Source organism: Pogoniulus pusillus, chromosome 3 (genome assembly GCF_015220805.1).
Source record: "Pogoniulus pusillus isolate bPogPus1 chromosome 3, bPogPus1.pri, whole genome shotgun sequence".
Classification (NCBI taxonomy): Eukaryota; Metazoa; Chordata; class Aves; order Piciformes; family Lybiidae; genus Pogoniulus; species Pogoniulus pusillus.
Window position 1 is genome coordinate 12,284,883 of NC_087266.1, and position 14,755 is coordinate 12,299,637.

General features: G+C 43.6%; 1 long non-coding RNA gene across 1 annotated transcript; it reads left to right on the forward strand.

The window, feature by feature from the left end:
* Nucleotides 1–7,473: 7,473 nt before the first annotated feature.
* On the forward strand, nucleotides 7,474–12,151 carry LOC135189717 (uncharacterized). Its single transcript, XR_010308240.1, has 2 exons — nucleotides 7,474–7,770; nucleotides 11,277–12,151. It is a non-coding gene; the product is annotated as an uncharacterized LOC135189717 (long non-coding RNA).
* The last annotated feature ends 2,604 nt before the right edge of the window (nucleotides 12,152–14,755 follow it).

Consider the following 14,755-nt stretch of genomic DNA (forward strand, 5'->3'; position numbering starts at 1 on the left):
CTTACTGAGGCACTTAAGCTAGAAGCACTCTCTGCAGCTAATTGAAAATTAGATTTCTGCAGAGTGTTTTGTATCAGGAGTAGGTTGACAGAGGGATGCTTTCTCTCTCTCCCTCTCTGTGTTAGCTGCTCAGGAAACTTAACATGACCAGTCCTCTAACTTAGATACCTGATGTAAGGACATACAGAAAACTTTAATAATAAATCAAAGGCTTACTCTACCTTAGGACTGTTATAAACATTTTGAAAGTGACTAGCTGAACCAGACAGAGGAGGAGTAACTGAACATAGGTCATGATCTTGATCTGGTGGTGGTGAAAGAACAAGTAATCCCTTCAATTTCAAAAACATACTTTAGGACAGTTTATTCTAAAAAAAGATATTCAGGACAATGCCTTCGTATTGAAAAGCCCTAAATTACACCTTTTTTACCATCAGAGTTAAAGGAAAATAGTTGGGCTCCTCGATTCAAGAGAGATGTTGAGATAGTGGAACATGTCCAGAGAAGGGTGATGAAGCTGGTGAGGGGCCTGGAACACAGCCCTGTGAGGAGAGGGAGCTGGGGGTTGTTTTGCCTGAAGAAGAGGCTCAGGAGTGACCTTATGCTGCCTACAACTACCTGAAGGGAGGCTGTAGCCAGGTGGGGGTTGGTCTCTTCTCCCAGGCAACCAGCAACAGAACAAGGGGACACAGTCTCAAGCTATGCCAGGGGAAATATAGGCTGGATGTTAGGAGGAAGTTCTTCCCAGAGAGAGTGATTGGCATTGGAATGGGCTGCCCAGGGAGGTGGTGGAGGCACCGTCCCTGGAGGTGTTCAATAAAAGACTGGATGAGGCACTTAGTGCCATGGTCTAGTTGATTGGACAGGGCTGGGGGATGAGTTGGACTGGATGATCTTGGAGGTCTCTTCCAACCTGGCTGATTCTATGATTCTGTACTTGGAGATATATATTATATTTTCAGAATGAAGAATAGAAGTGACTGTAAGGCTCCCAATTTTCATTGGGAAGCATATATACTCTTCTTACAAAATGCTCTGTAGAGAGAGCTTGAACCCTTCTTCTCTGCTGTAGTAAATTCCTACCCTGCAAAGCTGTACGTAATGTCATCCCTGCTGATGTCCCTGCCCTTGTCTCTTATTGTAAAGCATCCACTACTAACAGGGCTTCCAAGATAAACTCAACTTTCTGCCTTGAAAGTCAAGCTGGGCTCTCCCTGGGCCTTGTTTCAGTGTTAGCAACAAGGACTGCAGAGGCCACACTCTGGGTTCAGCTGAGTCCCACTTGTTTTTTTCATGGGAGTTACAAGGTATGACTGCAGGCAGAATCTCACTTTGTAATTGCAGCATAAATTCTGTTTATGTTGCACAAAATGGAGCAAAATTCAAAGTCGTCTCTCTTAACTGCTTTGGAGCAGCAGGATAACAGGAACAAAAAGCAATAAAAGAAATTTTAGTTAGTGGAGTAAGCAGTTGACTCCAACTATATTAAGTAAGTAGAATTGTTCCATAAGAAATTGCCCTATTTGCCTGCCTGCTTTTGAGGCAGAAGTGTTCAATTCTTTCTTTTCTCCAGTGGCATTTGAACTGTGTGGAGGGTTCCATGCTGTTGTGTTGCAAGAAAGAGTACAGTATTTGCTGTCATCAGCCCTTAATGGGAAAAAGCAGTAAAACAAGTAAATTATTTTTCAGAGGGCTGAAAGATTTGGAAGGTTTTTTAATGCAGGTGACACTTAGGTTGCAGCTAGTCCTTGGCTTTCCAGGTAAGAAAATGAAGTCCATGTGTTAGTTAATATTCTTGTGAGTCAAACGCAGCAGAGAGCATGTGTGTTTGAGCAGCTACACCTGGTACTGAACTGGGTTCCTCCCCTGCTTTTCTGATGAGCATGCTATTGACTGAGCTGGCAGGAAATGTGGTGCATCAGCTGCATCTAAAGGTATATAGCATTACAAGGGGTGTTTAAAAACTTTGCAAGTTAAACCACTAGAAGCATACAAGCTCTCAGCTCTTTGTACATTTGTACTGTCTAGTTGACAGCTGGCAAATACTGACAGTGTGTGCCAGCTTGCTCTCCTTTCCATTCTGGTTCTGCACCAGCCTGTCTTGGGCTTCAGCAGAGTTGCTGCTCATTTGCACTTGCCAGAGATCACAATTAGTACTGTTACTCCAGACAACCTTAAAAGAGTGATTGCTTATGCCTAAACGCCTGGCAATGAGGAATAGACCCTTTCTACATCAGTTCATTTGTTTGAATCAAAGGTGGCAATGGCAGGAAGTCACTGCTGTTTGATAGCTGGTCATTAGTTGCCTTTAGACTACAATTTCAGCTGTTTTCTGCCCTATTTGAGATGAACAGCCCAGCCTCCCGAGGGAGTGGCATTGCTTTGGGAGCTTTGTATTGCCAAGGCAGCAATTATTAGGGCAATATTGAGGGAAAAGTCAACCTAATTATTCTTGCAGCATCATGTATGTGATTTCCTGGATGCTAACCCTCCCACCGTGGCTTGCCACCAGAAAGAAAAGATAACCCCAGGCCACCCATCAGCCGGCAGATACTATGGATAATAGGAGGCTTCAGTGACAGTGAGTCTTTTCTCCAAAACGAGAGCAGCTGGACACGGGTCATACAGTTGTGGGTACTTGTTACAGGCCCAGGAGGAGGAAGTGGATGAGTCCCTCTACAGGCAGCTAACAGCTGCCTGGCAGCCACAGGCCCTGCTTCTCATGGGGGGATTTTAACCATCCAGATACTTGCTGGAAGGGCTCAGCCAGCCACAGTCCAGGAGGTTCCTCCAGTGCATCAATGACAACTTCTTGATGCAAATGGTGGAGAAGCCAACTAGGAGGGGAGCACTGCTGGATCTTATCCTCACCAACAAGGAGTGTCTGGTTGAAGCAGTGAAGGTTGAGGGCAGCTTTGGCTGCAGTGATCATGAGATGGTGGAGTTCAAGATTTTGTCTGGTAGGAACAAGGTATCAAGCAGGACTACAGCCCTGGATTTCAGAAGGGCCAACTTCTGAAAGCATTTGACAGTCTCCCACAACATCCTTCTGGCTAAACTGAGGCAGTGTGGTCTGGATGATCAGGTAGTGAGGTGGACTGGGAGCTGGTTGAAGGGAAGAAGTCAGAGAGTTGTGGTCAATGGTACAGAGTCTAGTTGGAGGCCTGTGACTCGTAGAGTCCCTCAGGGGTCAGTATGGGACCAGTTCTGTTCAATATATTCATCCATGACCTGAATAAGGGCAGAGAGTGCACTGTCAGCAAGTTTGCTGATGAAACCAAACTGGGTGGGGTGGCTGCCACACCAGAAGGCTGTGCTGCCATTCAGTGAGACTTAGACAGGCTGGAGGGTTGGAGAGGGAGAAACTGAATGAAGTTCAACAAGGGCAAGTGTAGAGTCGTGCACCAGGGAAAGAACAACCCCAGGTATTGGTATAGGTTGAGGACTCATCTGCTGGAAGGCAGCTAACGGGAAAAGGATTTGGGGGTCCTAGTTGATGGGAGGTTCACCATCAGCCAGCAGTGTGCTCTTGTGGCCAGGAAGGCCAATGCCATTCTGGGGTGTATGAGAAGAGCTGTGGTTAGTAGGTCGTGAGAGGTGCTCCAGCCCCTCTGCTCTGCCTTGGTGAGGCTGCATCCTGTGTGGTCTGGTATAGGTGATCCTGCTCTGTCAGGGGCCTTGGACTGGATGATCTTTTGAGGTCCCTTCCAGCCCCTAACATTCTGTGATTTTGTTATTTTAGATAGGTAGATGCTGAGCTGTAAACAGGGACAGACTTGCAAAAATCATCGAGGAACAGATGACCTGCAGAGGTTCCTTCCAACCTCAGCCATTCTGTGATGAAGAAAATAGATAACAAACAAAATGTGTAGGTAATATTTTAATTCCCCAAATGCAACAATGATCACTCTTAGGGCTACCTCATTTGCATAGGGTGCAATTCCAGGGTTTCAGCAGAAAGCAGTGAACCTTCTAATTGCCATGGAAAAGACAAAATCTGTAGTCTCTAGTGAAGCACTTGGATATACTTGCTGATGCTAAAAGTACAGAGCTTTGAACTCCAGAATATATAATGCACTTATTGAAATTAGAAGATATTCAGCTTTCTCAGGAATGGCAAGGTGTATAAATGTTTTTTTTGATGGACTCTACAGCTAAATAGCAAATAAGTAGGAATTTAAATAAATGCACCTTTAAAGAACATTGTAGTTCTGTTTTCACATTTCCATTATCTGATGGCCTTCAACAATATTACAGCTGATCTTGTGATGAAAAGTGATGTCTGCAAACATAAATGAGTATCAGATAATAAGTACTAGGAAAAAGGTTTCCAACATAAAAGTAATGCAAAGATGTTGACAAAATTAATGTATTTTATTTTTCAACGCATGCATGTATACATTATACATGAATGTGCTGGACTAAAAGTAATAGTTTGAATGTATCTGAATCCATGCATATTTATAGGTCTGTTAAAAGAATGTGTGCTAGATAACATTCACTTTCACTTGATACAGAGAGCTTACGCAGGCTTTTGGATTGTTAAGGCTCCAAACAGGAACTCTTTAGCAGGATTGTGCTGGATTTGAGGTCTTCAGTTCTGTGCTGTTAATGCAAATCAGCAGCTCTGTTGGCTTCAATATTTTATGCTGCATCAGCATAAAATCAGTATGTTTCTTTAAGCATTTTCTAACTTTTTACAGGCTGTTATTGCTTCCCCCCCCCCCCCGCCCTTCTGAGTGTTAAACATGAGGGCTTTATCATTATCTTAATGCATTCTTCCAATAGTCGACAAACCCCAACAGTTAATTTGTTGACTAAAAAGTTGATTTGATTAAAGTATTTTTAGCATTAGAAATTTTGTTCCTGAATCCTTTACTAAGCATAATCCGAAATTATTTTTTTTTCAATCAGAAGACCTGAAATATTTCTCATCCTCTTCAAAATGGGAGACTTTCCACTCAGTGCATTATTCATTTTCAGTCAAACGTTGATTTAGAGACCTTTCCTTGAAGAATGGACTAGCAGATTTTTTTCATCCACTCAGAAAAATGGCTGGAGAAGAGAAACTGTAGCAATGAAATAATTCACAGACAATCTTTAGATAATCTGTCTAAAATGATTATTTTACGAGCTAGAAACAGGTTTTCATGAAGCTTTAGAAAAAGTAAAAATCAACACTGGAGAGTTTGTAAACAAGAAAAAAGGGTATTTCTTCCCCAAATTGGCTGTCAGAAGATGTTGTTAACCTATAAATTATGTTGTGTGAACCAGTTTTGAAAGAAACTTAGAAACCTACCTGTGGGTCACTGTTTTCTTGGTCCAGTCTTCAGAGTCTTTATTTTGCCCCAGAATTTGTCTCATAGACTAGTAATATTTGGGAAGAGCAGCCTTTCTTCTCCTTCAGAGTGAAATATCAAAATGCTTTTTCTATTTAATATTTTATTGTATTATAAATATTTCTATTCATAGAAATATTTCATATTTCTATTTCATATTTTTATATGGAAAATAGAATTCCAGAGACAAATTTCTTTCTATTTTATTTGCTTAGAATCATAGAACTGTATGGACTGGGAAAGTCCTTTAAGATCATCAAGTCCAGCTACTGACCTAACATGGCAATGGCCATTAAGCCACATCCTAAACTGCTGTCTACACATTTTTTGGTATATCTTCAGGAGCATTTACTCCACCACCTGCCATTGGAAGCCTATTCCAATGCCTGACCACTTTTTCAGTAGAGAAATTTTTTCCTAATATCCAATCTCAACCTCCCCTGCCACAACCCAAGGCCATTTCCTCTCATTCTGTTGCTTCATACTAGTGAGAAGAGACCAATGCCCACCTGACTACAACCTCCTTTCAGATAGTTGTAAGAGCAAGAAGGTCTTCCCTCAGCCTCCTCCAGACTAAACAACCCCAATTCCCTCAACCTCTCCTTAATACAGCTTGTTCTCCAGACCCTTCATTAGCTTCATTTCCCTTTTCTGCATATGCTTCAGTAACTCAGTGTCCTTCTACTGAGAGTCTGAAAACTCACCACAGTATTCAATGTGTGGCCTCACCAGTGCTGAGTGCAGGGGCATTTTGGTCCTTTGGAAAAGAAAAATAAATGCTCTTATGTTGTTGAAAGTATCATTAAAAGAGAGGAAAAGAGGCTACTACATTTATTTATTTAATCATAGTAAGACTGCAATCTTTTTTATACCTTGATAATTGCTATCTTTTCACCATTCATAGAGAAGACAAAGTCTAATAAAAGATGACAATGTTTTTCACCTAGAATATGTTAGTCATTAAGCACTCAGTGTGATGTTAGATATTAACAAAATATTAAACTAATGTACTAATTGCATGTTACTTCTGTGCAAGAAAGAGAAAAAAAAGAATGCCTTCAGTTCCAGGCCATTGTAGAGGGCCCATGTGCTAGTTTGAAGCAGGCTAGAGTGTTTTGGTGAGAAGAACTAGATTACAGGCTGCAAAAGGAAAACAGTGGTGATGTCTACTTCACTCATAGGCTTGCTGAGAAGTATAAGAATGTTAAGTCAAAACATAGATAAGACACTTGGCACCACTCTCGCTGGGGCTGCTGGCTGAGCTGCATCTCTCTAACCTCACCCTCCGTTTTGGACTAATCCACTTTGCTTCCTAACCCCCTGGCCAAACCTTTACTCTTCCTTGGGACTGGGGTAAGGTTGAGAGGGGTAGGGGGAAGGTACAGGGGTGGTTGAGAGCCCCTCCTGGAGACTCAGGTTTCTGGGAGGGCTGTTGTGTTTCTGTATTACCTTTTACCTTGTCTATTTCTGTCTATAACTGTATATACTGTAAATATCTGCTTGTATATTGTGCTAGCCGTAAATAATAAGCTTAATTCAATTTCCAGAGCCAGCTGAGTCTAGTCTGGGTGATTTGCAAAGTGTGGGGGGGTGGGGAACACCCAGACCATCTCAGCCCATAGGACCAAAACAGGCTTATACCTGTTCTGACTTTCCAGGGCATGTTTACCTACCTGCCATACCAGAGGTAAACACATGCACGGACACGAAGGGACAGAAGAAGGGGCACAACAGGCCTGGCACCATGAAGCCTGGCCTGCCCCGGGCCCAGGCTGTGTAAGGCAGCTCTGTAAGCCCTCACGCCTAGCTTGTGGCCTGCCGGCCGTAAGGGCCCTGCGCACCCTGCCTAATTTGGTGTGTTTTGGCCGGCTGCCAAAAGCCGATTGGATGATATCGTGGCCAAAGGACCATTAATCTCGGCCCACAGTAGGACAACCCAGGGAAACAAGACGCTCACCGCTCCCTGCTTGTTTGCTACCTCTTTGCCTTACTGCCTCCTGTGTGCCACCACAGTAGGGACTTGCCTACGACTGGCAGCCTGACGCTGCCGGACCGAGCCCGAATACAGGTAACGACCCAGCAACGACCTAGCAACGCGTTTCGACACTGGGACTTGCCGGCAGCCGCTCCGGCCCGCCGCGCCAGCCCGAGGGCAGACTCCTTGCTGTACACAGCACTCACTCGGACTGCTCCAGCCCGCAAGCCTGGTCCCTGCTGTGCCCAGGTGGCTGCTGACCGCCCGATGGCTCCCTGAGAGCCACGGAAGCCCCTGTCGCGCCCGTGAGCCGTTCTCCGGCGGCGTGCTCCATCTGGGACGGAGCCAGCGGCCGAGGCCCATCGCACCGTCACCGCGGGGGGCCCAGCCCCTGGCTTTCGCTGCCTGCGTCGTCCTGTTTGTGCTTTTGGGGCGCAGATACCGAGACTTTGACCAGTGAGTACCCTCACTCTCTTCACTCGAGTTTGTAAAGCTTTACGCTTGGCTTTTCAGCGGCAGTTTGTGCTGCCAGTCCCTCTGGTTATAAACGTTTCTAAAGGTTTGTCCTAAATCATCTAATTTGGTTGGAAACAGACATTCTGCAAAAATAGTCCTACCAACCTCATCGAAGACTTTGTGTGGGTTAACTGTAAATAAGTTTGGGGAAATGTTCTCTGTGTATGTTAATACATTATTTAATAACTTTTACATCAGCCTTACTGCACTTCACCCCAGACCCAGATTCAAACCCCTCCTTAGCACAGGCTGGGGGAAAAGTTCAGGCATACAACTGGGTATGCCAACAGGAATAATCACAGCTGGAAAAGGGAGAGCTAATGAAGTTTAAGAATTACAGATTGGGATTTGCCCTATATAATGTAACTTTCTAAATAAATAGGGTCTTGACTTAGTTTCCTGTGCATAGTTAGAGTTATTTCAGATGTGGAGTTACTCTAGCTCACGTCCAGTTGGCTGTGTGGAGATGAAGTGTTCTTTCATAGGTCTGGATAGATTTAGAAGCCTGATGTGGAAGCTCCATACATCTAGGGGCGGCACAAATTCTCTCCAAAACGTTTCTCCTCTTACATCTGCCAAGAGCAAAGTAACAGTACAGAGGAACTATTGTTCTGTACGTTAGTCCTCATACCTGTGTGTTCCTTAGAACCCTGCGTATGGTTGGCTGACTTAAGCACAAAGAGTTAAGGCTAAGTTAGTTTTCTAGGCTTAACAGGTAAAGAGTAGAGAAGCATCTCTTTTTTTTGGCTGTATGCCTCACTGTTTCAGTGTTCCTGCCAAGATGGCCTGGAGAAGCGAAGGTTTCCAGGAGACCTTGTAGTGGCCTGAAAGGGGCCTACAGGAAGGCTGAGGAGGGACTATTTGCAAGGTCTTGTAATGACAGGACGAGGAATAATGGGTTTAAACTGGCAGAGGAGAGATTTAAACTGGATGTTAAGAAGAAGTCCTTTACAGTGAGGGTGGTGAAACACTGAAACAGGTTGCCCAGGGAGGTTTTGGCTGCTCCCTCCCTGGAGGTGTTCAAGACCAGGTTGGATGAGGCCTTGAGTGATCTGGTCTAGTGGGAGGTGTCCCTGCCTATGGGAGGGAGTTGGCAATAGATGATATTTGAGGTGCCTTCCAACCTAAACCATTCTATGATTTCTGCTTGGGAGGTGCCTATCTCATCCCACTGATTATGCAGAAATGCAGGTGGTTTGCTTTACCTAAATTTTAACTGGCTAAAGTTGGGTGGGAGCAGGAATGCTTAATTATGGTTTGCACTGTTTAGCTGTAATAGCATTTGGGAAGCCAGTTAGAGAGGGAAAGTGGCTACACAGAAATGTGCTCACTCAGCACAACCTGAAACCATCTTGGTAATCTTTACAAATTTAAGAGAGGTTAATTGGGTTAATTGAAGAGGGACCTGGACTCAGTTCCTGATCCACAAAGTGCATCCCAAATGAATGTCACATGCTAGCAGAGCAAGGTATTTATTAGAGTTGAAATTTTGTAGGAAATGGAGCTGGTTTTTTGATGGAAGAGTTGGTTTAAAGCTATATCATGAAATCACAGAATCAGTGTCAGGGGCTGGAAGGGAGCTTGAAGGATCATCTGCTCTAACCCTCCCCCCCAACCAGAACAGGATCACCTGTACCAGATCACACAGAAATGCATCTGGGCAGGTGTTGAATAACTCCAGAGGGAGACTCCACAGCACCCCTGGGCAGCCTGTGCCAGTATTCTGTCACCCTCACAGTGAAAACAAAATCCTCATGTTTACATGAAAATTCCCATGCCTCAACTTCAACCCATTGCCCCTTGTCCTCTCATTGGGCATCACCGAAAGAGCCTGGTACCATCCTCTTGGCACACACCATTTACATATTTATAAACATGAATGAGGTCACCTCTTAGTCTCCTCCAAGCTAAAGAGCCCCAGCTCCCTCAGTCTCTCCTCATAAGAGACGTGCTCTATTTCCTTAATCATCTTTGTGGCTCTGCACTGGATTCTTTCAAGCAGTTCTATGTCCTTCTTAAACTGGAGAGCCCAGAACTGGACACAGTATTCCAGGTCTGTCTACCTACTAGCCCTTCTGATACATCCCACGATGACATTGGCCTTCCTGGCCACAAGAGCACACTACTGGTTCATGGTCACTTTTACAGGAGAGGTAGTGAGTACATAATTTAAGTACATTTTTTTTTTCACCTTTAATAGCTTTCAGGGTACTATTTTCTAACAAAAAGTAAACTTTTTTTTTTTTTTTCTGGTGAGCATTCTGAGTGGGAATTAGTAAAGAAAAAGCAAAGGAATGCAGCAGTTAGCAATTATGATAGATCAAAATACTGTGTTGGAGAAAGTTAGAGCAAGGCCCAGATTTTTATCTCTGCACTTAGTGCATCTGTTATCAATGTTTCTGTTATCTAATTTAAACCCAAAAGAACTATTTAATTGGAAACCCCATACATTTGACAGCAGTTACATAATGAAAGTTATTCGTGGATCTGCAAGGAAAGTTTTGCAGAAGAAAATGAGAGATGCAGCTTTTAGAAGGTTGTTTTTTTTTCCCCCCAAGTCCTATGGTTTATTTTTGAAATTGTTCTTGGCACTGTAAAATGTTTCTGCAGATCATGAAAGGGTTTAAAATAAGAGAATCAGACAGATTTTCTGATATTTTTCAAGTTCTAAATCGAGCATTAATCTTGTGATTGGAACCCTATCATCTTATGTATAAACAACAGGTGGTGAGAGATAGCAAGTTCTTCAATTAGAAATAACATCTCTCTTCCATTCCCTACAATTTTAGAGATATTCTCAAGCAGTCAGTTAAGTTTGTAAGCTAATTTGGCATAAGAATTACACACCAGAACAGATAAATAGTCCATCTAGTCTGGCTTCCTGTCTCTGACAGCAGCTCCTGCCAGATGTTTCACAGGAAGGTAAAATACTCACATAATGCACCTGATTGCGTAATATTATACCACAAGATGTCTGTCCCCAGCTGGTGATCATCTTATGTCTAAAATAAAGGCTGTTGGCCCTATAATTTTTCGCCTAGTTAGCGTAATTATAAGCCAAGTTCTTACTCGTGTAAATGCCTAATCATTTTTTAATTGTGCTAAACTGATTTTGCCTCTTAGATCCTAATGTCTCCTTTCAAGTTCTGCCTTTTCATGTAGGCAGATCTGCTGACTGTGCTCCAAGGGGCTGTGGCAGCATGCTGTGGCTGGCTTAGGCTCCCTGATTCCTGGAGACTTGCTGTGCTGTGAGCAGGCATGCTACCTTGCTCCACGGTATCGCAGATGCTAAGGGTTGGAAGGGACCTCTGGAGATCATCTAGTCCAACCCCTACTGCTGATGCTGAAACCCCTGAAGAAGATACAGGATTGTTCTCTCATGCAGACATCCACTGCCTTGTCTTTCCACAGCATCCAAGTCCCACATTCTGTCCTTTCCCTTCCAGGTGCCCAAGAACTTATGTGCATTAAGGCAATGTGTGGACTGCAGTTACCTCTGACCACAGGACCGAAGGAGAAGAGGTAGCTGGCAAACGCTTCTCTCTCCCACCTGTAGACAGTCAAGCAGAATTCAGAAGACAAGGTAGGCTGAGCAAAGTAAAAAACTGACAGTCATTTAGAGAAACTATAACTTAGTGTCATAATTCTGTATTTTTTTGGGGACACATCATGGAACATCTGTAGGCATCTGAAGATTAAGATACTTAAAGGTGGTCTGAGCAAGAAATTGAGTTAAATCTCTTTGTCGGTGCTTCATTACTGTTTTGTTAATAAGCTCAAAATCCTCAAAAGGTCATGTTCCTCTTGAACAGGTGCTCCACAGGCACTGGTGTGAAATCCTTGACACTTCTCAACAGAAATTAAAAGGAAAAGTCCTACTGAGTTAACTGACCTTCATGTTCACTCTGAAACCCATAAAATGCCCTCAAGGGAGACAGTTCAGTACAAAAATAATATTGGATAAGTACCATAAAATCAAAGGACAATTCCTGTTGGAAGGTACCTCAGTAGGACTCTAGGCCAACCTCCTGCTCACAGCAGGGTCAGGGATGAAGTCAGGTGAAGTTACTCTGAGTTCTGTATATTCAGACCTTGAAAAATTCTAAAGCTGGAGACCACATAACACCTCTTGGCAACCTCTTCTACTTCCTAACTGTTCTTGCAGGAAAAAAAGTTTTCCTTCTATCCAATCTGAACTCTTCTTTCAGTTTATGTCCCCAAAACTTGTCTCCATAATACTGTAGCCAGCACATAGAGGAGGAAAGACTATGCCACGTGTCACCCAAAAGGCAGATGCTAAACCTCCAGGCCACGTTCATAATAGTGGTGGAAGATGGGAACTCTAATGCGCCGATTTAGATTCACTAAGCTGTATCCACAGCAAGAGGAACAAGGCACCTTCTGGAGACTTTTGTCCTTCTCCATCTTTCACAGAGTTAGCCTAGATTTCATCAGTCTTGATCTAGACATTAATCACATGATTTTTTTTTTTAAGTTGAGATGAATCCCATACTTACAGAAGGTAATGGCTCTGAGCACTTAGGAATCCCTTTAGACCAGTTGGTGTGGATGACTGCACCATTCAGATATTCATGAGAGGAGACCAAGGTCTGACTTGCATAAGATTTACAGAACCAGAGACTGTATTGATTCCTACTTCTAGGCTGCTCTAACAAAGCTGATTTTTAATCCCAGCGAGAAGGTATGTTTATTGGTTTTTAAATAGAATGCTGTTTTCAGTGCTAATGAACCCATCAATATAAAAATATGTTGACTCTCGTTGCAATCAGTTGGTGTTATTAAACAGGCATTTGTCTTTCCTTAAATCCATCCTATTTTCTGTATATATCAGCATGAATGAATACAGTAAGTAGCACCTTGTACAGCTTGACTGGAAGCCGTGCATTTTCAGTGGAGCACCTATGCATGCTTTCATTATGTGCAGGTCAGCAGAACAAAGAGACATCAGTGAAGCACTGCTTTGGTGATTGTATTTATTTGTTTGCTTATTATTTTTTTTTATTTTTGGAACTTTCCTGAATGAAGTCTGGTAAATCATGGGCTGCTCTGAATCTAATATGCTTACTGCTTTGCAAGCGTTGCAGTTGTAAGATTCAAATCTTTCTTGATCTCAGTGGAGTTTTATTTCTTAATTTCTCTGACATTAGTTATATGGAAAAGCAAAAAAAGCTCACTTGCAGTGAGTTGGAGACCTGCATGGCGTGGAAGTTGACTTAAACACATGTGGGGTTTGTAGATGAATGATTCAGAAGTGCTCCTAATTTGTCATTAATGGATGAAAAGTGTCTATCAAATCCAGCTTCCCCTACATCCTATTATAAAGTATCATATTGCAGTGTCATGATTGTGATATCTCTAACTGTCGTGGAGGGGTTTCTCTATTCCTCCTCTGTTAGGGGGAGGTGAGAAATTAATTTGAGGCAGTATTAATTTTTTATAAAATTATTTATTAAAATTAATATTTACAAATTTGTACCACCCCCAACCACTATGTAATTTAGGTTCGTTGTGCAAGATTATGAAAACAGTTGGGATATATTTACAGGGATTGGATTATTAAATGGAAATATCAAATTATCAACAACTGTAGACAGAGAGAAAGATTCCCTTAGGCTTAATGCCTCTTAACAACTGTACAGTTTGCCCAGTAGGGGCTGAAACTGTGTCTGCTCTTCAGACAGAGGTAACTTATATTACAAAGGAATTAAAGCTTGCTTAGATGTGTTGCTCTTAAGTATTAATCATTAATCACCCTCCCGGGATTGTGTCACAGTGTGTGCCCAGTATTCGGGCCTTGGTGAAGCTGGAGTCTGTCCCGTCTTGCAGGTGAATGATAAGGTGCTCCCAGTCCCTGGGGTAAACAGGATTTCTCTAACCTTCTCTCCTGGTGTGAAGTGGTCTCTGCCTTGGTGCTGCTGCTTCTGGATGCCATATGTGTCCAGGGATGATCAGCTGGCAGGATTTCCAGGTGCAGGAGAAGGATTTGTCCGTGCAGCTTTTAGCACAGTCGTCTCACAGCTAGCAGGCTGTGTTTGTAGGTTTGCAGACTATCTGGAAAGAGTCTGCTGAGCCTAGAATTTTCCAGGCTTACAGGGCAGCTGACAAGCAGGGTCTATGCTGGGCTGCAGGGAAACTTGAACTCCGTAGATAAATGCAAGACAGCAAGCCAGTGTGTACAGCTGCTCTAGGCTTAAGCAGGGGGCTCTCGGCTCCCCATGTATGTAAAGGTGCAGGCGTGCATGCGCTCTGCTTCTCAAAGGGTTCACAGACAGCTTAACTGCACCTTGAGATCAATGCAAGAGGTCTGTGCCTCAGTAATGTTTGCAAGTGAGGCCTGATCCTGTGTCTATGCCATGCAAGCAGGTCAGGGCAGCAGGGTGCTGCTATGTGGATCAGAGAGATGGGTCTGAACCTCTGAGTCTGGACCTCTGAACACGTGGTGCTCCTTTGCACCCCACTTTATAGACTGTGAGCTGAGATTCATGACTCATTTGGCCATCTAAAGTGACCAATCAGGTTGGCAGCAAGCCAAACCTTACCTTAATAGGCAGTAGCTGTTTGCCTGGACCCTCCCAATTAGGGGATTACCTGGGCAGACCCCAGGGGTACACCGACTGGGCATGTGTGTGTTACACAACCTGTTTACTGCCATGGGTCCTGGCAGAAAAACATGTCCGGGCATGTAGAGGCATAGGGAGGCCTCAGTTTTGGGGCTGCTGCCCCTCCGCCACACTAACTAAAAGGCAAGTTCATGATTACCTATGGGGAACTGGGACATGAAATGCCAGCCTCAGAGATTGTGATGGTTTGGGGGTTACCCCGCCCCCCCACACTTTTGAATTTGCCCCAGCTAACTCAGACGGCCTCTGGGAATATAGATGAAGCAATTTATTTACAGCTAGCA